General features: G+C 39.6%; 1 protein-coding gene across 1 annotated transcript in view; it reads right to left on the bottom strand.

Annotated features, from left to right (window-relative positions):
* LOC136050104 (transmembrane protein 132D-like) overlaps positions 1–25,728 on the bottom strand; it is a 196,576-nt gene that overhangs the window by 36,848 nt on the left and 134,000 nt on the right. The window lies entirely within an intron of this gene.

Genomic DNA, 25,728 nt, shown 5'->3' with positions numbered 1-25,728 from the left:
GGACTGTCTTAGGCTAGACCACATGCCTAGCTGCTTGCTCCTAATCCCAAGCTGAAAATATCTGCTCCCCCAAGCAGGAATGCCCTTCTTCACTCAGTCAGTACACTACAAAATGAACCTTGTAATTATTTTAAAGTAAAGAGAGGTTTAATAACCAAGCCTCTGAAACAGTGTGATTAATGAGGTCTGCTCACCAAAGGCAGATGTAATTTCCCTCGGTAAGAGCTAGTAACTGATAATGTTTCTCAAAAGATTCGTGAATATCTTTTGAGTTTCCAAATTCTGAGTCCTGGCTTTGGACATTCTGAATACTGACTACATCCCCTGCTGCTCCCTGGAAATGCATGCAAAACCAAGTTACTCAGTACATCAGCTACTGCAATGTCACTAGCCTGTGTTCCTTCTCAGTCACTTTTTAAAAGCACATCTAATGCACAGGGAATTTCTGCATGCCCAAAGTCTCAGCTGGCTTCAAAGCTCCACAACTGACATCCTGGCTCCAGAGCCACAGTCCAACAGAGCTGAACTTGAACCAATCACGGCAGTAATCCTGAAGACATTAATGGGAATGCTTAAATACCAGGAGATGAGTGTGTGCATAGCTGATCCTAAGAGAAGGAAGCAAACCTATGTTTTATCTCTATCAAAAATCAAAAGTTCCAGATTTAAGGTTTTATAGCTTATTTTTTCTGTATCCACATTCTAGATATACGTTCCTAACCAAAGTGTTTATAGAACCGTGCACAGTCCCATCATCACAACGCTCAGTGTATGACAGAGCTGTGAATTCTTAGGCAGTCATAAAGATGTCCAAAACTGTCTTTATCCCTTACTTCTCCAAAAGAAAAGAGGAGGGGGGGTGAAAAAAAATATTGCCTAGAGTTCATGGAAATAACTACAGTGGTTTTCTAAGTGCCTGCCCAGTCCCAGGAAAACAAATCACCCAGCACTTCTTTAAAGCAAAACAAACACTAAGCAAGCAGGCAATGTCTGTCTGCAGCTGTGCAGATCTGTGCTGGACTAACCAAGCTGTACGTTCTGTTTGCAGAGTCTCCAATATCTGCACATGCATGGGCTTGGAGGATGATTTCTTTAGGCACCTGGTTTGCATCTCTACCTTCAGCGTAGAGGAATAATAACCATTTACACCAGCATATGCAGCAAGGGCAGAATCAAATGTTCTACAGTCATTTGTTTAATGGTACGAAGGGCTTAATGTTCCCATGGTAAAAGCGTATGAATATTATTTCATTTGAGGAAACAAACATGGTGCTTATTTAGCTACACAGAGATTTATGGATCACAGTCTCAGCATGTTAAAGCTATAAATCTAAAGAGTTTCTAATTTAAAAGTGTTACTTTTTGCTGCTTAAGTGATAACAGAATATTCTGAAGAAATATTACTTTCTTTATCCATAACTAACACAGATTATGTGAGATATCATGCTAGGGCGTTGCAAGATGGGAATACTTACAGGTTTTGCAAAGCTATAGCTAAATATTCAGACCACATAAGGTTGACTCCCCAAGCAGCTAGTAAAAAATTGCTGATCTTCCTCTAACCATTACATAGCATACCTCACATACGTGGATTGCCTAAAATAACCAAAGGAAATAGAAATAGCAATCAGAGAAAAACATTATTCCCTAGTAATAGAAATGGAAGACCTGGTAATCTTTATTCTGAAATTACTATTGCATTCAAAAAATGGTAATACTTTCCAAGAAGATTCTGGAGTGAGCATTCTTTGCCTACTGAAGAGATTCATATTAAATAACTGAGCATATTAAGCCCTCCAGCAGAAGCATATTCAGAAGATCCACGCAGTAAGCATCTATTTAAGTAGATATGCAGAAGAGAACACCTATTAGTTTTTCAGTTTTAATTGGTAGCTTCCCTACAATTTAATTTCCCTCCGGATATCTTTTGCCTTATGATTCCTGGGGTGAAAGAAAGGACTTTAAACAATATCTTTATAAATCTTAAGGAACTTCTTTTCTTCCCTTTGTTCTCTCTCTGTAAACAACATTTCCTAATGTTTGTATTAATAATGACTTTTAAAATAAATAAATATATGACCCACTCGCACTTAACTTTGAGGCTCCACATCAGGTTTATAACAGAAGCATTTTATTTAATAGTAAAATACAAAGAAAAAGCTGGTAGTGATTGTCAGCATGCTTTTCCAGGAGCATTTAGCAAGATTCAGGATGCTGTAATGCTGGACCCCTGTTAGCCCTCACAAGGCTCACACCATCACAAGCAGCAGTAAGAAGGGGACAGTTTGTTTTCCAAAAAGACCTCCAGACGTATTTATTCAGAACTTGGGCTGATCTGCTGCTCGTTCCCTCCAGGAGGAGGAATACTTGTCCTACCACAATAAACAGGGAAAAAGGATTATAAAGCCACCGCAGCTCTACAAATCATGTTTCATAAGCACAGCAGATCTCCAGTTACATTTCTGATTGCAGCAGTGGAATACATTATTTCCAGGCTAAATGTCTAAATGTTAAAACGATGCTTGGTTATTTTTTGTTTTCAGTAAGTATCTTGGCTTTTGGCTTTGCCATCAACAGACTGTACTGCAGAGATCAAAATGATCATGGAAATCTCCTGAAGCACAGGGCATGCCACCAACTGGGAATGAATGGCTGCCTGGAAATCTGTCCTGTTTGGACAGTACCACCTTCCACTTTCCTCATAATGTTGTTTTTATTGCTGTTTTCATTACTCAGCCAATAGAGCATTAATCCAGGATACCACCACGAACATTTCCATTATTTATTTCTAAAGGCCCAGATTTTCCTCCTCTTCAGCTAGCAGCCATCCTATCTGTATCAGAGGATCCACGCCTCAGTCATGCATAACTAATTTCAAATCTTATTTAGCATCAAGTCTCAGAACTAAGAAGCTAAGTGACAGCTGTTTAATTAACTCCTTAAGCTGATTAGAAAGCATTACCGAAATCCCCCCAAGGAAGAGTTTATAACTGTCAAGAGAGCCTAAGGCCATGTTAATGCTTCTGTTTAAATTTAGTAAGCTTCTAAACCAATAAAGTATAAATGCTTGACATCCTCATGGATGTGGTCAAATTCAGCTTTCTTCCTTATGTTACTACTGCAAGGGTAAGAAACAAAAACAACAACATAGAAGGGATCTGAGAAGTCAGAAAGCAGCAGCTGAGCAATAAAGATGCATCTCTGAAGGAGCTGCTGGGAGGTCACACCACCCAACACTTGGTGGTACTGGATTAGTGGCCGATACAAGAGTAAAGCTGAGCTTGCACCTTAAATGCAGAGTCATCTCCCAGCTTCTGGTTGCAAGTACAAAGGTTTGTTCATAGGTTCTTAAAACTTAAATCCACCTTTAATGATAAGATTATGGCAGCTGAAGTACAAGTTTTAGAAGCAGCTGAGGAAGCTAGATACACGGTGGCAGAGAGGAGCAGAAATGCTCCAAAGCAAATTTCCTTGGTTGTATTACATTATTGTCAGCTCTGAGCTTGCAAACAGCTTGAGCTCATGCCTAAAATGTCATTGTGTCTGGTCTAAAAGCTTGGAATAAATAAGAGGACTCCGAATTCCTTATTTGCCTTGTGGTTCCTACTCTTTTAGGATAGAAAAAAAAATTTAAAAAGGGAGAAAATGAAAAATCAGCTGCAGTTCCCCTGTGCCCAAAGGAAAAGAAAATCCACAAAATAATTTCTGAAGTCTGTACTGAAGTCTGTAATGCAAATGAAAGAGCTGACAACGTTGCCAGTATGAGAAAGATGAAATCTGAATGCAGAAATGTGAGAATGCTGACATGAACGTCAAAACTAAGTGTTTGTTTTAATGCGTGCATTTTTCATTGTAAGGAGTGAAATCTGAAGTGGGAACGGAAGATAGGAGAGTCGAAAAACATATTAATTATGTTTTATTTAAGAAAATGCTGCTTAAACAGTTTCTGCTTTAACTCAGCATTGGCAAGTCAGCTCAGATGTGCACAGCTTCAGGACACAGGGTAAAAAGGTACAGAAAATGAAACCCAGGTGTGTGCTCCTCTGGATATATCTACCTGCTGACTCTGAGTCTTCCACACAGCTGCTAGGCAGGGAAAAATGGATATATTTTTTTTTAAATAGCAAAGTGTGATTGCAAGACCTTGGCTGAGAAGGAAATGGGTGGCAGAATTAATGTCTGAATATATTTTTCCTTCTACTTCAGGCTGTGATTCCTTGAAAAGTTCAGACTACCATGCAACGGTTGGGGGGTCTCCTCCAGCCACTGTCTCACACCTCTTCCACTGGGGCAGAATCAATGCTTATACAGAGCCAGCAAGATTGAAGAACCCATGTGGCCAAACATCAATCTTTTCTGTTGCTTTGGGGTGAGGTGTTCTTCCAGATTTATTCCCTGTTCTGTTTCACCACACTGCTCCTCAGATGGAAGTCCAGACAGGGGGAGGGCCCAGGGAGGCACTGTTGGGGTGAGAGGTGAGGGACCAATTTCCAGGCTGTGTTTACATTGCCTGGGAACATCATGAAACTTCAGCTTGAGCAAACAAACACATTTCAGGTTGTTGGCAGTGGTTTCAAAGCCAAACAAAATCCATGTTTGATTAGCTGAATTATTTTTCCTACTTCATTTACATATGATAGTAAGCCTAAAATTGTTGGCATAGAGAGGAAGTAACACAAGAGTCACTTTCTTCCAAACATTACATGCATTTAACCTCTTATTACTGATTAATCCTCTCACCCTCTTGGTTTTTAATCCCAGATCACTGATACGATTCAGGGACTCACGTAAGATTTTTGTCACATAGATGACATGTTGTGTTTTGCTGTCCACAGAAGACGAGGCATGAGACCCAGCCCAAGGGACACGACAAGGAGCATCTCATACTGTTGTTCTGAGAGGTGACGTTCACACCATATAAAATTTCAGGGGAGAATCTGAAAGTCAATGCTCAAGAAATGTTTAGGAAGAGAATAACCAGAGAAACAGTCTCCTCCAAAGTCAAGGAGAAGCTACTGGCTTTTATGACAAATGATGCATAAAGATGACCTCTTTTATTGATACATCTTATTCTGAAGTGAATTTCTCTTTTGGTAAGCTAAAACATACGCAAAAAAGGAGCAAGTGCTGAATTGTAAGAGCAATGCATGCACACACACCCTCCAGCCAGCCATGCACAAATCACGCACAAAGTTATTCCAAACATGAAAATAATTTCCAGCCCTGGTACCCTGTTTTGTAACGCAATCCTCTCCAGACTTGTCAGCTAAAAACATTCTTCAAACTGCCTTTTCAACTGAAAGTGTAAACAAAAATAATGAGTTTAACTAATAAATTCTTACTAAACAATATTAGCGAGTAACTACTATGGACTAGATCCAATATAAAGCGCAAGGGTAATTACATTTCAATTTTCACATAGTCACATATTTTCTTTAGTCTGGAAAAAATACTTTTAAATATTAGAAGAATCGGTGACATTAAAATTGTAAGTCTCCTGTTGAGGTTCTGCAAAGGCTGCTAAAAATAAAAGATGAAATATAGCTGCCTCTCTAGTAGGCCTGCTAGATAATCTTTTTTTTTTCTTTTTTTCTGAGGATCAGTCACCATTTTTTCAATGATTTACAGATGCCAAGTCAATTATACTACGGGCTAAATACTGGCTATTTCTTTTAGAAGTTCCTGTTTCTGGGAAATTGTGACTGCTGGTGTATTTCAGTCTAGGAAAAATCACAAACAAAGGAATTAGAGGGAAATTATAATAGCAGTCCTGAAAGTCCAGGAGTGCATATTTCTCTTTGAAGTTCAGTCAAATATCGATGTGCCAAAGAGGTCACACATGAAACCGAGCTGGTGGGTTTCCAAAAGTCACCATGAAAATTCAGCAGAGCACCTGCAGCCTGACCAAGATATGAAGGTGGCTCAGCAAAGACATAGAGCCAATTTATTAGTCTTGCAGGCAGGTGCACTCTCACTGAAGCCAACTTATCAATATTTGCTTTTCTCAGAATGAATTAGGCTCAGAGGCTGCAGTTCCATACTGGGATTTCACAAAGAGCACAGCAGGCTTACAACATGGGCAGCAGTTGTTTCCAAAGCTGATTATTATAGGCTATATAGCCTATATCTTATTTCCTGAATTAGTGTGAATAACTTCATTTTATGCCATACCTGAAAAACAAGTATTTCCAAACGGAGTTTGTAACAGTCCTAGAAAAATAAATGTCAATGTCCAGTTCTTTCCTGGAACAGCAGGCAGCCTCATTGCAAGATAAAAACAAAACTACAAACTAAAAGCCCTACTGGCATATTTACCCTTCAAACTATTTGATTTTGAAGTCCTCAAAACACGGTCTTTCTCAAAGTTGTGAGCATTACTACACTGGAACAGGGCTATGATGGAGAGAGAGGAGATTCTGCTCCAGAAGTGAGCAATTTGGCGAGGACAAGCAGTGAAACAAAGCTGCATATAAATAAAAAGCACAGCAATGACAATTTTCCAGTTAAAAAGAGAAAACAGCCAATGGCTGGGTTGTGCTGTAGAGAAAAAAAGTAGCATGGGATAATCATATAGGCTGTCAGTTCTTCCTATTATCTCACTTATTGGTTTTTGTACTTGTCAAGTGTTCAGTGCATACTTCCGACCTGAGCTGCTGAACCAACCAACAAAGGTAACTGCTATTTTGGGGGTGACACAAGGCAAACACAGGCTACAGCTGCAAGAACAAAATAGGGGTGATACTACATGTTGGCTTTGGTGCTCTTATTTACAGCCCTGCTACTGTTCAGAAATGGGACAGTTTGTAATGGTACCAAGAAGCTGCCCAAGCCATACTGGATCCCCTTTCCTCTCAGGTAGATGAGGGGTCAAATCCTCCCATGGGAGTTCACTTTTTTTCCCCCCCTATCTGTAGAGTTAGATGCAAATTTTAGTTTCTTTAAAATGACATTTTGCTTTAATGTCTAGCATTTAGAAATTGTGTTAGCTTGCTTTTGGCAAGTCCTGCCTTGTTTTTTGGTGGTTTCCAGTGCTACTATGATCGCAGGAACCTGCCATGTACATTGTCTGTTTATCAAAGTCAAGCAGCTACCAAGGCTGTGAACTGTCAGGCTGCAGTTCTTCAGAGAAATTGCTAATTAATTCACAGGCTCCAAACTGTAACTCCATGAAGCTGTGTATGCATACTTGATTTTGGTCTCTCGACAGACTGCTTTAGCTGATTATCAAGGCTTCCTCAAAAAGCAAACCAACAAACTTGGGTAGGGATTCCTCACCTTCCCTAAGCAGACATCTTAGAAGCCCTCCTATTGCCAAGGAGGACCTCTCACAAGAGCAGGGCTAGGAGAGCTGGGCCTAAAGGATACCAAGACACTGTGTCTGATGCTACTGAATTGCTGAGACCTGGGAGTCTGGTAGGGACAAGTCATGCAAAATTACCTAAACCCAATCAAAATTTCACACATAGGGTCAGCATCTCAGCTCCTGGATTGATGTGCCAGCATGAAGGCTCTTTTGATTCTCAGGCTTGCAGTGATAGAGCTGAATGGGGAGGTTTGTCCCTGCAGGGGTCTGCAGCTCTGTAAGGAGTGGACGATGGGATATGATGTCGGGATTTTCAGTAACAAAATGAAAGCTCTAGGAGATCACTTCAAAGAAAAGATGCCAATGAGATTCTAGCAATGCAATTTAGCAGAGTAAATATTTGGTGCGATGTGTAGCAGAGCCAGAATAACTGGAGTCAAACTGACTGAGAGAGCTTTGCCTTCACTGAGGAAAGCATTAAAAATCCCCAAACAAATCACCGCCCTTGTCTAATACAGTTTTCTTCTTCTCTTTCTTCCCTCACTTGTTGCTGTCATTCCAGGGCTGCTATCTGAGCTGCCCATCAGCCCTTCTCCTCTCCCACACAGCAATAACCCTCACGCATTTGGTGGGTTAAAGGGACTATGAAAGGGCACGGCCAGGGAACCCTGCTCCCATCCACCATACAGCTCCCCAGGAGCTGGGCAACACGAAATAGATTACAGCAACCATTGTTATGTGGAGGTGTCCAGCAGACAAGTCTGACAGCTCCTTTTTTGTCCCTCTCTTCTTTCCAGAGCCATGCAGTGACAACATCTGTGTCCTTCCCTCAGCCCCTCTGCCACGGCTACCCCAAAAGTTGCAGGAATTCATAAATGTGCAATATGACACAGGTAACCACCATGGCACAGCAGAGAACTGCAGCTGTCGTTTCAGTAGTGAGATCTCCCTGCTCACATGCTGTAATGTGATGGAAAGTACAGCAATAATATCAGAGTGACACAATCCTAGGCTGCAGCAAATGAGAACAAGACCAGATTCAGCAGCCACGGACATGGAAACAAAGGAAGAAAAACTGCTTACCCTCAGAATGCTCCCAGTAGGGAGGGATCTCCAGCAAGACACCCTTGCCTCCACTGCCAACCCTTAAATGAGGTCTGGGAAGGGGTGGATCCTGGCTCCAGCCCTTCTGGTCAGTCAGCAACATTGCATTGCATGCACCTGAACTCCTCTGGGTTGGCCCTGCCTTTCCACCAGGTCACTGTTTCAAGTTGTGACTTCGCATTTCTTCTACCCATGCTCTGCTCTCAGTGCTCTGCTATCTATCTCTTCTCTTCCTCCCACACAGACACATTCACCAGCTGCACCAACTGGAAATACCAATACTACAGAGTAGGAAGGCATAGGTGGGTCAATGATCTCAGCAGTCAAGTCAAAATATTTTTCTCAGAAAAAAAAAATATTTCCAAGTGCTGATCACAGAGGTTTAATTGATGTGTCTATTACGTACAGCAGAGCAAGGGTTCTGCAGAAAGCCTCCCCAGACAAAGGCCTTGTGGGAATCAGGCTAATCGAAGCCCTCTGGGATAGGCAAAACAGATGGAACAAAAGGAGATTTGATGTTTTATTTGAGTACGCTTAGATTTTTCTGCTCTTTTATCAACAAACAAATTCACACCTGAAAACAACTTCAACTTCATCTTGTAATGTGGGACGATACATCTGCTGAGGTCCGTCTGTCAGTGCTTTATGTAGTTTTCTTTGTATTTTCAAGCCCTGCTGGGAGACATCTAATTATTTTCACATACAAGGCTACTGCCATGAGTTTGCCTTGGTGACTCACAAGTCCTCTGTTAGCTGCATGTTTTCAGTGACCCTTCTGAATCTGCATTCATGCGGGCAGAGGTATCAGCAGCCGCACTGATGCAGCTGGTATGATGATGGACATCCATCCAGGACTCCCTTTCTCAGCTGCTCCTTTGCCCAGTACTGCCCAAAACTCCCATGCTGAACATGCAGCATCAATGTACTTGGTGTTTTGAGGAGCTTCATAATCCAGACACACAATGCAAGTGCCTCATTTTTACCTCAAAGGTGATACTTTTGCCCCATCCCACCTAGCTGCTCTCTTATCTTCTGCAATTTTCCCAGCTTTTAATGCCTACCAGTCAGCTCTTTCACCTGCACATCCATGTTTTTACCCAGAACACCTGCAGAGCTACTTACATTACTGTGCTCTTTAAAATTTGTCTCTGCCATAGTGACTACAGGAAGTTACAAGTCTCTAAAACATGCTTGTTCCACTCCTGTCATCTCTGACCATTTTGGTTTAACACTGTGAAGCCAAGCAACATCTGCCAGCCAAACAAGTCAATCAAGGTGCAATGTAGGATGTTTATAAATGCAAGTGTACATTCAGTTCCCTCTGTGTCTCCTCTTCTCAGAGAGGAAAGAAGTTTGTGAGAGCAAGAGAATTCATGCTGTCCTGGTCACTCTACAGAGGAGAAGTGACTAAGTTACCTATTTTGATGCTTCCCTACAGATTGGCCTTGTAGTTTTAATAGTACATTCATTTTTAGGAATGTCAAGTAAAAACAAACAGAGCTAAATTGGGACCATCACGGGGGCCTTGGAAACCTGCCTCAAAACCAAAAATTCATTCATGAGCAGACTCACAGCAGGGATGCCTGCAGCCAGCCGGCTCTGCTGGGTCAGTAATTAGCTCTTCATTTGAACTTTTAAAACAGAAACACAAAAATAAACAATAGGGACATTCAGAAAAAAAAAATAAATATATATACATACAATGTTCCAGCTCCCATATGGCAAACTGGGCCAAAGTCTGCTCTGGGACATGTGACCACGACCTTCATAAGGACACAATGGTGCCCAGGGCCAGAATTTGGGTCGCAGTATGTCCTTACAAAAAATTCTTAGCAGGGACTGAACAGGAACACTGGTCTGTGCTTGGGCAAGACAGAAGACAGACCATTGCATCACTGTGGGTGAACTCATCCATTCCCTATGCCATCCCTGTGCCATACACTGAGAAGGGCCCCAACACCTCTAGGAATAGAAGTGGGTGACTGTCATTTACCTCTGGCAAAACACCGCCATCCACAGCTGAGCAGCACTGCACCTCCCACCACTGCACCCAACTCCAGCAGTGCTGGTGGCCACAGCTTTCAGCCACTGCTATTGCCAGACCAGCAACACTGGTTGTGGATGTTAATCCACTGGACTGCAAATTCTAGCTTAAATCTCATCAGTTATAGTGTATGGGAACTTCCAGCATTGAGAACACCAAGGATGACATCTTTCAGGCACCAAGTCATGACATGGAGCCCAAAATTCCATCTCTACGCATTTGGTTTTGGTCAGGCAATTCAGAGACATTCATATATATATTTAATATAGCATAGAAACCAAAATCTTATTACTGCAAAAAGCCTAGTTACAAGCCCCATGCCATGAAGATATTTTGATGCCTGTATTTTAGTGGTGCTGCTGCTTTAGAACATTTTTAGAGTGATTAGCTTGTGACAGCTACTACTGTCAGATCCTCTGTAGGTATAATTGGGTACAACTTTGCTGATCCCGCAGATGGGCCAAGGAGCTGACCCACACATTTATTTCCCCAGTAATATGTGACGACTGTAGCACTCTCTGTAAGAATTGAATGAACACGGAATATTTTTGATCTGGTGAAGAAAGAAGAGAAAGGAAGCAGTGAGCCCACAAACTCTGCTTTGATGATTTAGCCTATGCAGATTTGTGACAAATTGTTTTTTCTGCATGAGTCTGAACCGATACAGATTTACATGAGTGGTTAAAAAGTAATACCAATTGGGAAATAAAATCCCCAAAAGCACCACAGCAAAGCACTAAACTTAAGAAGCAATTAGACAGATAGAAAAATGATCAGAAATGTTTTACAATAGAAAAAAAAATTAATATCTGAAAAAAAGAGAGTGGTCGGACACTTGTAATGCTGGTTGCGGCAGGCTGAAAGCAGAGGACCAAAAAAGCCATTAGAAAAAAGACATGAAGAGTCTTGTAATAATATCCTAGGGAACATGCATGCTGCAGATTCAATGACTTTAAGACTATATTGTACGTCCTGCAACAATTGTTTAAAGTCTAATCTGCCCAGAATGATTGATAAAGAACTTATGTTAATGTCAGTCCAGTGTCCTCAAGGAAATACATTCTGGACTTGACATTAAATTACATGTTCTGTAACCAGGACATCTGAAGTATTTTCCTAATCTGATGGATACAGAGATCTCTATCCAATAATTCTCCTGATGTCATGCAAGAATGACAGCTTCCTTCAGCCTCCTCTTATTTAAAATTTGAGAAACAATCACATATTAACCACTATTCGCTCTATAATTATTATGAATTTGTGAACCAGAATAGTTCCAGCTTGTAACACAGTAATTACAAATACTATCATCTGCAGTGTTCAGTGACTGCATGGGAGGGCTGTTTCCAAGGTCAGACATCTAGAAAGCAGTGGGACTCATGCTGTATCTTATGACTTCAAAGCAAAAATTGTTGTAATCCCGATAACTAAGATAATATTGCCATATGATAAATTGTAACTTCAATCAAGTGCAACTACAAGTTCCTCAAGGTCCCAGCCATTCCTGCAAATTTTGCAAATGAAGTAAAAACTCTTCAGAAATTATTGTTTCCTTCCAATGCATCGAGATTTAAGCTTACATTTAGGAAGGAAAGGGAAGGCACAAAGCCTTTCATGGAGAGTTTATAAAGCACTTGATCTGATAAATAACCATGCCAGATGCCAACACTGTGCCTGTTGTGCCCGTTTATCACCCTGTTACCAGCCATACAGACTGCTTCAAGACATTTGCTCCCACAGGAGGCAAGTTGATAAATGGCTGCAGTAGGCTCAGCCCTGGTTTGTGACAAGATTATTTATTGGGTTAAAAACATAGAAGAAAATCTTTAGATGACAGCAATAAAAGCTTGGTTCTTCTTCAAGGTGCTGCCAGACACATAGGACTGATATAATCTGACTTTGGTTTTTATTTGCTTAGGTTCTCCTGTTGGTTCAAAATCTATGAGGAGTTACAGGCCCTGCAGCTATATCTGCACACAACTTCTAACCTATGCCAATAAAATAACAGTTTTGCTCAACAAAAGGTTGTTTTCAAGAATCAAAGTTATTGTGATGGCTTGGACTGACTTCAGTAAGATCTGGTTAGAGCAGAATTTACTAGGCTGAGCTCAATAATTTACCAGTGGGTAAATTGTAACCACAATCTCCTCATCAGTCAATGCTTCTTTTATGCCTTTCTGTTTTCTATATTAGAATTTCTTCTCCATGAAAAGCAGATTACCTTTTCTGCTTTTCCTTTCTAACATGGTTTAAGTTTTTTGCTATTCACGTCTAGAACAATTGAGAAGGGTCCCAAAAGAGACAGCTACAATAAAAAAGATGACTGAGAGAGGCTGAGAGAAATCCATGGGATGATCACTGATCTGAAGAAAGGGAGCAGACAGTATTAGATTCACCACATCACAAAAGAGAAGAGGAAAGCTATCAGGTGGCAGGCCTAAAAACAAACAGAAGATGATTTTCCATAAAACACTTAAATCATGGTATTCACTGATGCAGAGAACAGGAATGTTTGCATAGATTGACTTGAGCTGCAATTTAAAGAGCAATTAGATGAATTCACACAGTAATAGAACAGATCGCACGTCTGGATCACAGACATGCTGAGGTACATAGCCTTGAAAGCAGCTTTCTTTGCTCTTACATTATTACAATGGTATTTGCTATCAGTCACTGTCAGACCTGAGGAACTAGATCAGAGATATTTTTAGCCTTAGCCTGTGCAGTTCTCCTGTTTGCTCCTGCACTCTGTTTGCTGTAATTGTAGTTTAAAAGCAAAATTCAAACTTCTTCCCCACAGAGTTGTCCATCTATTGTCCAGCTTTCAGACTTTTATAGATATATTTGAAGAACTGTATTAGCGGAATGGATTTTGGTACTACTGGAAAATATAAGCCCTCAATATAAAATATTAAATTATTGCTGATTAATTCTTTTATGGGTTCGGACTTGCCACTGATTTAATACTCTTGGATAATTACTTCTATTATAACTGTGTCTTTGATTTTTAATTAACCGTACAAAGTTCCTCATTCAAATCTAATATTACCTTTGTTAACACTGTCAACTCTCTGTTTAGATATTCAACTCACATGAAACTGTAATACTCAGACATTAATTTCATAACTATGTGAACAGATTCCATACGAGGCTTATTTATTCTACATCATCATCTACCAAAAATGTTGTCTTCAGTAGCCTGAATACTGATGTCTGCCAAGTAAACCCATTTTCTCAGCATTGCCATTCTCACATCACCTCATTGGACTCACATGGATCCCCTGCTACTAATTTGGTTGATCGTTTCAGTAATTAGTCTCCTGATTTTCAGCAAATTCACATTGAAACTACTCACGTGACTCGAGTTAGGACATGCACAAAGGTTCAGCTTTTAATGGGGCAAGATCTTAATCCACAACAGCTCGCTCTGTGCCATTTTGAGACTGTGTTGAGGTAATAAATGATAATGATACAAAGATATGTGTATGGTTACTTCAATTCCATTCTTTCTGGGCACCTATGTAGGAGGTTTAGAAATAAAAAAACACCAATAGCAAAGAATAACTGATTGTCCATATCTATGAAAGACTAGATGATGGTGACAAAGGGGTGACCTGACTCTAGCAGCATCATGCTTGTAGCAAGACTGTTGGCCAAGTCATATGGGGCACAAAGCTACACACAATTTGTGTGCCATTACTCACTTAAATCCATATTTACAAACTTAATTAAGTGCCTTCACTATTTTAATAAATTCAATACAAGCAAGCTGCCTGGGAACTGCATGCTGAGCATTTGCAGTGATCAGGCTCCTTGCAATTCAGTCTGGATGTGAATGTCATACTTGAACCATTCACATCAAGATTTGATCATTGCTTCAAAAATAGCAGCTTTTCTACTTAAACTTCTTTGTAATTAGATTTACATTTGCCTAATGAGAGGGGATATTAACAGTACTTAGAAATTCGCTTGAAATCACTGTTAGGATAAAAGGTGAGGCACTATGTGAAATGAAGAGTCCCAGCATCACTTTGCAAACCATCATGTTGTGACAAATAAATGGTCTTTTGCATTTTTTAAATCCATGCCCCTTTTATGTATTAGGGATTCCTCAGGGTCTCCTTTATTCTGTGCAGTCAGCATGAATGAAGCACATATTTCCTGCACCACTGTCACTGCTGGAGCATCTTGTGGGATGACCCAGAGACTTCCTTTGATGTGTGGGCCAAACACATTCCTCAGTGCTCCCAGGCCCAACAAGTCAAGAATAAGGAGGATGTGAACTGAGTCCTGAGTGAACATCTGTCATCTGCTAACTTATTTCAGTACTGCAGTGCAACCAAGATGATTCCAGGAGAGGCACGTGTTGATTCTCTCTACTACAGACACCACTCAGCACTCAAGCCAACACCTTGTCCAGCCAAATGACAACACTTCTCTTACAGATGAGAATCAGAACAAATTTGAAGAATAGGGCAGCAATTACTGAGCATGTAATCAAAAGAAGACATGGCCTAGACGCTTCCTCCTGCTTCAGCCACATATACCTGAAAGGTCTGAAGAACTATCACCACACCTAAGTAAGGCTCTCAATTTCCTCTTAACAGAAGGATCATAATAATTTGTGCATTCAGTAAATATAATGCAACTCATTAACTGCTACAATGAGAATGGTATTAAACATATATATATATATATATATAGAAAATGGCAGTGTCAATTCTCAGAAATTTTGAAGTCTCCCTCAGGATGTATGAAGTTTCGGCAGAATTTCTGGAGATTTTGAAGCTTTCAACTATTTCTCCATTAGGATTCTCAAATGAGTTCAACTGAGAATCAAAGCCTTTGCAGTGAAACATCAAGAAAAGAAACGAAGAAGAAGAAAACACACGAATGATATGCTGCAGCATTACCACCACTGCTGGAAGCTCAGCTGTGTTCAGAAGTGTGAGGTCTCGGCTGTGCCCTGATTCTGCCTGGTCACTGAGCTGCTTCTGAACACAGATGAATCCCAGAGAAAAGGATGCCACAGCCTATTCCATGGTTAATGAAACCAAGAAAATGGAGCCTAAAAAATAATTATTTTGTGCTTGAGGAAATATGGAAATAATCATGAGCTACTGCAGACTATCTGAAACTAAATTATTTGTATTCAAATATGTGCAAAACCAATGATCATTTTTGGTTTTGATCAGCTCAGCTTAGTCTGTACTTTAGGGAAATTAATTTGATGCTCTGGGTGTAAACATTCTTTCAAAATGCTTACCATAAAGCAATGTTTTCCTCCTGCTCTCCTGAGCACCAGAGCAATTTTCAAAGCATTCCCATTGATAATGCAAACAAAACACAGACCACTTCATCGGGAGGACCAGAAATTGCAATCAGAGAAGTAATACTCAAAATGAAATTTAATCTGTATTCACATTATCACCTGGTCCTTTTCAAGCCGGTGTGGGTGGTGTGCAGAGACTTTATGCAGGTTCAGATGTATTTATGGCTGCTAAAGACTATGAGCAGGCAAAAGCTACCTACCCAGACCACGGTGAAAGCAAAGAATGGTTTCAGGAGCTCATTTACAATGAACCAATATAATCTACTTCTAATTAAGCCAGAGGGTCAAAGCATTTACAATCTCCTATTACTAGAGACATCCTACCATAGCTTGCTATCATATCTGGGTGACAACTTGACTGCAGGATCTATAATGTCCTCTTACAGAGTGTTGTTCAAAGAGAAGGAGATATCCATATTGGAAATGGACATCTCTGAAAGCTGCCCATGAAGAATGTTGGAGCTGAGCTTTGTTTCCCTGCAAGTGTAGTGAACCTCAGGAAACATTTCCATGCACTGGAGCATGCCAAAGTGCCAGCTGCAGTTGGAGCAGTGCAATGCTGCAAGTTAGGTGGGATGCTTCGGTTGTGAGTTCAGCCCCAGCACCCAAGAAAAAAATATTTAATTGGGTCCACAGCAGTTTGGAAGAGGAGAGGGGATTAAAGCCTCATGTTCTGTGATAACAATCTATCAATATAAGATTATTCCTGGGAAAGGGAGAAGCCCAGACTAAGGATGAAGGACAGAAGCAGGCAGAGCTGAGATCTCACAGCACTTTCTCCTGCAGCAGCTAGCAGAATCTGAGTTTTACGTTACTGTGAAATAAGAATATAAATCTTCCCTGAGGAATGAAAAAGGTGACAACCACAGCCCTGTCTCTGTCCTAGCTCTCAGCCCCTGTGCGGTTCAATTGTCCCTTTCCACTGCTTTACTAGCAGAGAGTTACGTGGACTTTTTTGCATTAGTTTTCTGCTGACTTAGCTGGAATGGCTGAGCTTTGAGTCTGATGAGGGCTGAGCCACTGGACAGGAAGGGATAGCATGGATACTGCTGACCAAGCATCACAGGAGGACTCACTTTCTTTTCTAGATGGTTTCTGATGTCCAGAGCTATCATTCATCTTTCTTTATTTTCCTTTCAGTCTTTCTGTAATTGCTTGGGGATATTAAGTGCTGCCAACTTTGGGATCATTATTATCCCTAGGCAAAATGTGCATTGGAAGACCGCAAATTTTAATTCTTGCCTCGTTACCATAGTTACATATGAGTAAGAGGTGACACTTGAACCCTACCTGGAAGCTCTAAGTAAATGATGACTGATGAAGAATTAAAGAATCTCTAACTACAAAATGTCAGCATTTGAAGAAGAAAAAGACAAGAACACTCATGGTAAAAACTTAAAAATGTGAGGTCAGATTATCAATTTCTATGCATTCCTTGACATCATCCTGCCCATTCAAATCTCACGAGATTCCAGCCAGCTCTTGATCAGTGTCATGATGCTCTCAATGGCATATGGAGAAGTTCTGCCTTTGATCACAGCTATTACAGATGATATATACATTACACTCTGACTAGTTTTATTCTGATATTGTTCTGCTTAAATGAACAGTTCTCAAAGAAAACTTTTCTACTATCACAGAGTAAGCAGAAAGTGTACAAGAATCAATTTTAAATCTGACAGAATGATTAATACTGGTATTTATATCCCCACATTTTCCCATCTGCCAAAATATCAGTTCAGTTCCTATAATGCCGCAGGTGTGTGACTGCTGGGATTGAACGCTGCTAAAAGTAACTTGAAAACTTTGGAGAGCAGGGCTGTGCAGAGATTCACTATTTAACAACAGAAACAACTGTTATTCTCTTTGACAGTTAAGTTTAAGTGCCGTGGAGTTCTGGCATTTTTTAAATATCTGCTACTTTTCTTACAGTGATTTAAAGAAAAATCTTGCATGCTTTCTTGAAAGTGGCATTTTTAATGTCGGATCAAAAGGTAGAAGGGAGGAAAAAGTTACTTCATGCTTTGCTGGTCCTGTTTGATGAATGTAGGGGAAAACCTGTAGACTCAAAGCAGCACACTGTGCCTGAAGATGTGCTTGGCTCATTCTGTTTCTATCCCAGAATGCTGCTCTGAGGGTTAAAAAGTTATATTCTTCCTATGTGCTTTCCTGCTACTCCACTTTTGGAATCCCACTTTAAAGCTAAAATTCCCAATATGAGTTCAACTAACTGGAAGAGTCTCCATCTGTGGGAGAAAATCAGTGAAGAAACCATTTCCTTTTATCTGCTTGAAAATATCTTCATTCTGTAAGAAACACAAGCCCAGTTCTGAACTAATTTTGATAACACAGTGATAATACACACTAAGGGTATATTTCTTCATATATACAATTTTCTCCTCTCTTCTACATTAATGAGTAGAGCTTGCATCAAGAATCCACAGGTCTTAAATCCTATCTCTAGAAGTTAGACAAAAGAAATCATCCACTTAATTTGTATTGCAATAGCAATATATATATACAAAAAGAGAGAGAGTCAGAGAGAAACAAAAAACTAAGAGATGTGCTTTAATGACAAAGTGTCTGCTGGGAAATTATACAGCTGATGCAGTAAAGTTCTGAGACTGAGAAATTTTCCTCTAAGTTGCACAGCTGAATTAAATCAGTGTTAACTAAAACACACCAGAAACCAAAATCTAATTTGTACACAAATTACTGTCTGTCACTTAGTCTCCATTCTCTTTTTTAGGTGCAACATGACATTTTTCTAATGTCATTTTAAGCTAGTCTAGACCCAGACTTCAAAAAAAGAAAAGGAAATGAAAATAATACACATTACATTAAAAGTTATTCCTACTGTAGAAGAGATGACCACCTGAAGAAAACGGGCTCAAGAAATATATTTTCAGAAGATGAACAGTGTTGGCATGTATGTGTTTGAGGGACAATATTTTTCTTTATTTTATTAAAGTTGAGCAAACAGTATTTTGGTATTTTAACATTCAAAAAGATGAATAGGAGGACTTAATATCCTAGATAAAACAGTCTGGTAGACAAGTGACCCTTGTCATTCCAGGGAAATTCATCTGATGGACTGGAAGATAATCTGACTCCAAGAAGTTTCTACTCTGCTCAGATTCACATTCCATTATAGAGCATGTCTTCTACGACATGCTTTTCAGGGCAAACACAGATGCGAGGAATTTGAAGAGGCAACCTGTCAATCTAGACTCAGTGGGTTCTCCCCCCAGCCTCCCCATCCAAATTGCTTATGAGGACATTTACTGCAAACCTGTGAAAAGAAAGCTACCTACAGGTCTGGGATTTATGGAAAGTGCTGCCTATTTCTGCTCCATCTTTTGTCAGTAGTATTAAGATTTGCAGTTTGCAGTGAATTATCCAATGACCTAAATCTTACCAAGCTATCAAAATCTGTTTCGTAGATAAAGTCATGCTAGGGTTTGATACATTTGTCAGTGCCAGGAACACAGCAGTGCTTAGAAGCATGGATATTTCTCAAGTCTCCTTCAATAACAGACAAAAGGGAGGTACAAATGAATTACAACTTATTCACACCAATGCTTTAAAATAATAATACACTGCTTATTGTCTGGAGACACAATGATACAATTCCTGCCTCTTGATTTCACACAAATTCCTGAATATAATGAGGCGTTGTTTATTTAGCTAATGTAAATCACCCAACTCTTGTGCTGACACCTCCAGAATGATTTATTGTTCTTTCATTATGCTAAATACTTGGGATAGATCATGCCTCATTATACAAAATATAATCCATTGCCATTCAACTGAATGAGACCTGATGTGGGAGAGGTAGGGGGTTGCTAATTGTCAAAATAGCTTCATGGTGACATATTCTTTCAGCATCAGAGTTCAAACATTTGACGTGGTAAAATTGTCTGTCTTCACTTCTTCTAACATAGAAGAATCTTGCTGAAGCTCCAGGAAGTCAAATGGGAGTTGGAAGAACATGAATTTTTAACTTTACACAGCTCCTTTTTAACCCAGAACACACTATGGAATACAGTCCTGATCCTCTAGGGCACTTTCAAGAAAACTCCTACGAGTTGTGTCTTGCCAGGTAGGCTACCTTTGCCAAAAGAAGAGTATGAACTATGAGCATAGCCAATAAATTGGGCTTAGTGTTTTTCATACTCTGCAATTACAGTGTATTCTAAGATAAAATTTGCCTCCAATTATTTCCTAAACTGGAAGAAGAATGTGTGTAAGGGCTGCTAAAATAATCAACAAAACTGCTGCCAAACTGGAAATCTTCCAAACTGAAACCTACATCCATATTCCCTACTATGAGCATCAACAGTTTTACGTCACGTATAGGTCAGGCTCAGAAGAAGTCTTCTGCTACACATCAACCAGTAGTTTACACATCTGGGTACAAAACCTGGCTCACCACATAATACTGACAAGGGACAATAAGGTTTTCTGTCCTGAACCTCCAGTATCCAACTTCTCAAAATTCAACAGGAGATTGAACCTGGCTTGAATTGATTGCTTGATTCAAGTGGCCATGCTCATCTAGAGCACAGTACTGTGTCTTTCTCTGACACCCAGCTGCTCTCCCATCATCTACCCTCAACAGTGAAGACACCTTAGTGAGGCAATAGATCATGGCTTTGGATAGTGAAAAACATAGCCAATTTCAGGGGTCAGTTTGAAGTCATAGAAACAACAATAATGGCTCCAACATGCACGTAAAGGGGAAATCAAAATGAGAAAGACATATCCCTGTAGTGATATTAAACAACTCCTTTCATATTTTTCTCCTTCTGGGCAAATTTAATCTGTATTATAAAAGGCTCCAGCCATCTGAGGCACTGGGGAAGTCCATCTGGTGGCAACGAAGGCAATGCCGAGCAGATAGAGCACTATTAAAGCCTTCAGCAGATACAGCCTATTAAAGCAAAGCTGCCACCACTCAGACAGTCTGCTAGACACGAGCCTGAAGGCTGCTGGGCTCTTGGGGTTTTTCTCCAGGTTTTCAGAGAGGTCAAAGAGGAAAGTTTTAAGTCATAAAAATATCCCTCTCTCAGCCTCCTCAGGGAAATACAGTCACCCAGGCAGATGAAATGGAAGAAAAGGAAGAGATTTCATTGGAAAAAAAAATCCTTTACTGAGAATTTAAGCTTTTTAAGCACCTGTGAGAGATCCTGAACATCATTTGAAGCTTCCTAAACTCTAAAGTCTGTCTTAAGCTAGGTTTATGTTGCATAAATGTTTGCTTTCAAATTCATGATTATTATGAAAGATACAACATGTACATAATAAATGATTGTGGTATAAAGCACATTTGACAGCATCATCTTGAGTGCTGTTTCCCTTAATGCTCTACTTACATGGCATGGAGGGATTTGCTCTGAAACTGCATTAGGATGAATAGAGTTCAACAGTACTGCCCATGACATCATTTTCTCTTCTCACTGAACAATTAATAATAGCCAAAATACTGTGAAAAGTACAACTTCAGGTTTGAAATACAGAGATGCCAATGCTGGCCTGCTGCTTGGCAGGAAGGTGATTAGGTGTGAAGGCAATATGGCACTAAAGCTCCTGGCTTTATTTTTATTCCCACGGCCTTTGGCTCATACTTGAAACTGCACTTACAAAGCCAAAGCAGAAACACGGATTAAACAAGAGAAACGGCATTGAGGACAAGAGGTAGATACATAGAAGGAAAGAAATGAATAAAATTTGAGCTTGACTAGAATGCTCTGTAGATCCAAGACTTCATCTGCCCTTTGCTGTTCACACTGTTAAGAGCATTTTATTGCCCTCAAGCTAAAGTGAAATGGACACCTTATGGTTTTGGTTCCCACATAATCTAGACCTTCTAAACTACTTTTTGTATTCAAGCTGCGGTGCAAATTAGATGTCTAAAACCAGAACCCTCTATGTTAGCTAGAAGGAGGAGGAAGAAACTGAATTGACATTTTCAGTTCATTTTTATTAGTGCCTCAGTGTTCATGGTGATCCATATCTAACTACTGTGGCATCTCACTGCAAACTGGGATGATCAGAGAAGTCCAGAAAGTAACACAAAAGCAGTCTGTGGCACCGATCTGTTATTTGGAAGGTAAATTTCAAACTGCATCTTGAAGAGATGTTTCAGAACAACTCTCCTTTAAAGTACCAGACAAAGCCAAGCAGAATTTTGGTTTACAAGGTACTGATTTTCTTTCAAATTTTATTGTGTTTTTATTATTGTTGCTTCTTATATATCTATATATTTTAATGAAATGTAATTGTCTAGGAAAGTAAATATGAAATTACCTAGCATACTTATTAAATTCACTAATACTACGTATCAACAAAGGCTGGGTAGTACCCACTTATCTTCTAACAAATGTGTTTTAGATATTAGGCTGCATTCCCACAGAATCTTTGATCCCTCCTGTTCCTCCCCCTAGCTAATCTACCTCTGATTGCTATAATGGTCCCTATAGACAGCCAAATCATTGTGGTTAACTTGAAGCATTTACATTATTTTTTTTCTGACTGTTTCAGTTAGTGATGTCACCTATTTCTGAAGCATTTTGCTTTTAAATAATTAAGGCTTACTCAAGTGGTTAGAACAAAAAATATTTGAAATGCTAATCCAACATCTCAGACAAAACTGTTGAATCAAATTTAAATCCTGTTGTTCCTTAAATACTCTGTAAAATACGTTAGTGTCCACAGCATACTGATAACCTCTGTGCAATAGAAAGAAAGAGACCAACGTGTTACATGTGATGGTTATTAAATGGAAATGCTGACAGACCTTTAAATGTGCTGAGGCTGGGCACACTGATTTAATGAGAGCAATAAGGGGCAGGTGGGTTGAGAATTACTGCTGAGATTAGATCCTGAGCGGCCAATAGGTCTTTTGAAAATGTTTTTTAACACAAGCTGTACACAGGGACAGGTTTTGCACTACAGGAAAAAAAAGTGTCTTTTCATTTTAACTTTATCAGCCTGGCTTCTTACAACCTTGTGACTAACGTATATATATATAGTTAATGCCATAATGACTGGATTTTTTTTAACATGTTTCTTTCATTAGCTACATCCAAATGCAGAAAAGAAGAAAAAAAATCTCATGCTTTGTGTCCTATCTCTGGAGTTACGTGCTTTTCCTTTTTCTTTCTTCTTAACAGATCTCATCCATTTGTGCCAAACTGAGTAAAACACACTCTCAGTGCATAGCTAGAACTACTCAAAATACGCTGAAATAACATGGCTGCGTTGATGCTCTCTATTCTGTGCTTCATTCCTAGTGGCTATTGTACTTTCTGCCAAAATTTCCATGATCCATCAACACAGAGCAAGCCGTATTTTCAAACCAATGTGCACATCATTGAAATGATGGGGTGAATCTGGCTGTGCCCACCAGTGCCAAGCCACTGAAGGAGCTGTCCTTAACTACAGCAGGGACCGCATAGAAAGGGCAGAACCACTCAAGCCTTCATGCCCCTACACAGCTTGAGAAGGAAGGAAAGCACTGCATAAGACCAACTCTTCCTCAGCTTTCCACATTTAGTTCAACTGTTAATCATTGCTGCACTGATAAACCTGTGATGACCCATCTGCAGCAAGAAATCAATCTGAAATCACATTCTTAGTTGGGTACAGAAGGCAAGCAGCTGGTCCAAGAACGATCACTTGCCCCAAATTAAAGTTAACTCCCACTGGAGCTACCAAATATTTTTAATGAGGTAACTATCCAAGGCAAAACAGACTTGAAAGTATGTTGAGAAGGAAAAGTTTATCAGGAATTTGTACATTTGCATTCTTGATTGATTAATTCTGGCTTTCTCACTCTAGAAGCAGGTGATGGATGTAGAACTATGACCAAAGGTACATTGTAAGATCACACCCTGAAATATTGACATACTTTCACCCATGTTCTGTGGAAGCAAATGCCATACCCTGTTCTTGGGTATCTTAAAGATGGCAAGACTCAAGACAACTGATTTTTATAGGGTAAGAATCATTCCTGCAACAGGGATGCTCAACAATGCAAAAGCAGAAGGCTGGAAAGGGAACCATTGGGGAACCTGCCTTACACTCCTCATTCTTGCTTCTGCAGTGCCAGCAGAAGTTGAAGTTGCTGAGCTTTTCATTGTGGAAATGTCTGGGTTCTTCTAAAGGTGCATTTTTCTATACAGAGCAGTATATTTTGCTGTCATGATGTAGTACCATCCGAGTTTATCTCTCTCTGCACACCTGGTATTCTTTCCTCCCATCCCACTTGCTTTTGCAGTCTTTCATGGAGAAGTTTCTGCTAAAAAAAAAAAGGTGCTCCCATTAGAGGGCAAAGCAAAACTACAACAACCTTGCAGTCTTTCTTCATCACCATGGTTATTATTGTTTCAGGAAATGAACCAGGTTTCAGAGGTCTGCTATGTCACCCTGTTTTGGCAGTGTATTCTTGGGAATTGAATGATTGAAGGCAAAGAGGGGTTCATTATCCTGTAGTACCATTTAAAGTGAGACTTGTTCAAGAATTAACTCAGGATGCAGGTGAACCACTGCCAATAGCAGCAGCAATGAGAAGAGATGCTAGAAAGAATCTGTAACAGTAAAACAACATACCTGTTTGTATTTACATCCTGGCATTTTCCATAGAAGGGAACTAGTCTCTAAGCCCTAATCCAAGTGAAGGAGAGAAAAAGAGATATTGATAAGGGCTACGGATCATGCTAGAATCAGGAGTTTTAGGATTAAAGAGGATAATGAAAAAAATAGACTAAATGTTGGGAAACACCTTAACAAACACCTGACTGTAAAATCCCAGTGCGAAAGCAGTGAAGTCCCAGTTGTCTCATACTCATTAGTGCAGACTAGATATTTATGAACACATAGGGATATAACAGCCATTTAAGATTTGGAACACTGTATACATTTCTGAAGCATTTTTGCTTCTTGAGCACTAAAATATGCCCTAAAAACTTCTGAAAATGATTCTGCAGTTCTTCTACAAGAACATAAGAAATATCATCAATACTTTTCAAGCATAAAAACTTAGAGATGATTGCAAACTGTAGCTTTTGAAGAAAACATAGCTGGTGGAAAAACGTCCACCTAAAAATGGTTTTCTGGCTACTGTTCACACGTGAATGCATGTCAAAGATGCAAACCTTGTCCAGTTAATGAACAGCATCTGGCTTAGAAATACTTTTTACATCATATTTCTTTTCATAAGGTACACACATCTAAATACAGTCACATTTACCAAGCACTCACACAATGAAACTACATGACTTCATAAAGGACACGTTAGAGTTATCTTCTGTCATCAGATCATTTTATCGTATTTGAAGTTAAGTACGTTAATGTATCTTGAATTAATTCTCCTGGTGTTAAAGTGCAAACTGGGCTAATAAAAGTGACACATTGGCTTTTTCAGAGAATGATGTTCAGCTTACGGAGAATGTCAGCATAAATGAAAATTAGCCTCAAGACAATGTTAATTACGTTTTATCCATTAGTAGGAGGGTAATTGAACCACTCATTTTCACTGTAAAGAAAACCCTTCTGGCTTCATAAAAGGAAACTATTGTATTTAATGTGCTAATTAAAGTCTAACAATCTAAAAATATGCGAAAGAAAGAAAAGCAGAATGCAGGTAATCTATATCCATGGTGTAATGTAATGACCATCCTGGACATAAGTTTTATTGCCCTCGTGCACTTACAGGGACTTCAAAATGCATGACAGAAAACTCAAACAACTCAAACAACGACATCTGAAGAAGCAATCAAGACTTAAAGACATGAACATGAGATATCCTTAATGATATGTATTCAAAGTGAACCAAAGTCTGGATGTAACTTAGTATAGACCAAAAAGAAGTAAATAAACAGCCAAGAACAAACAAGTAAAGACTGGCCAATCACCTGTGATAAGTTGGGAGCCCATTTTTTC

Source organism: Cyrtonyx montezumae, unplaced genomic scaffold (genome assembly GCF_038088225.1).
Source record: "Cyrtonyx montezumae isolate F1298 unplaced genomic scaffold, pur_monq_1.0 scaffold_23, whole genome shotgun sequence".
NCBI classification, from domain to species: Eukaryota; Metazoa; Chordata; class Aves; order Galliformes; family Odontophoridae; genus Cyrtonyx; species Cyrtonyx montezumae.
The sequence above is the reverse complement of the archived record's forward strand: the minus strand, read 5'-3'. Positions and strand labels throughout refer to the sequence as shown.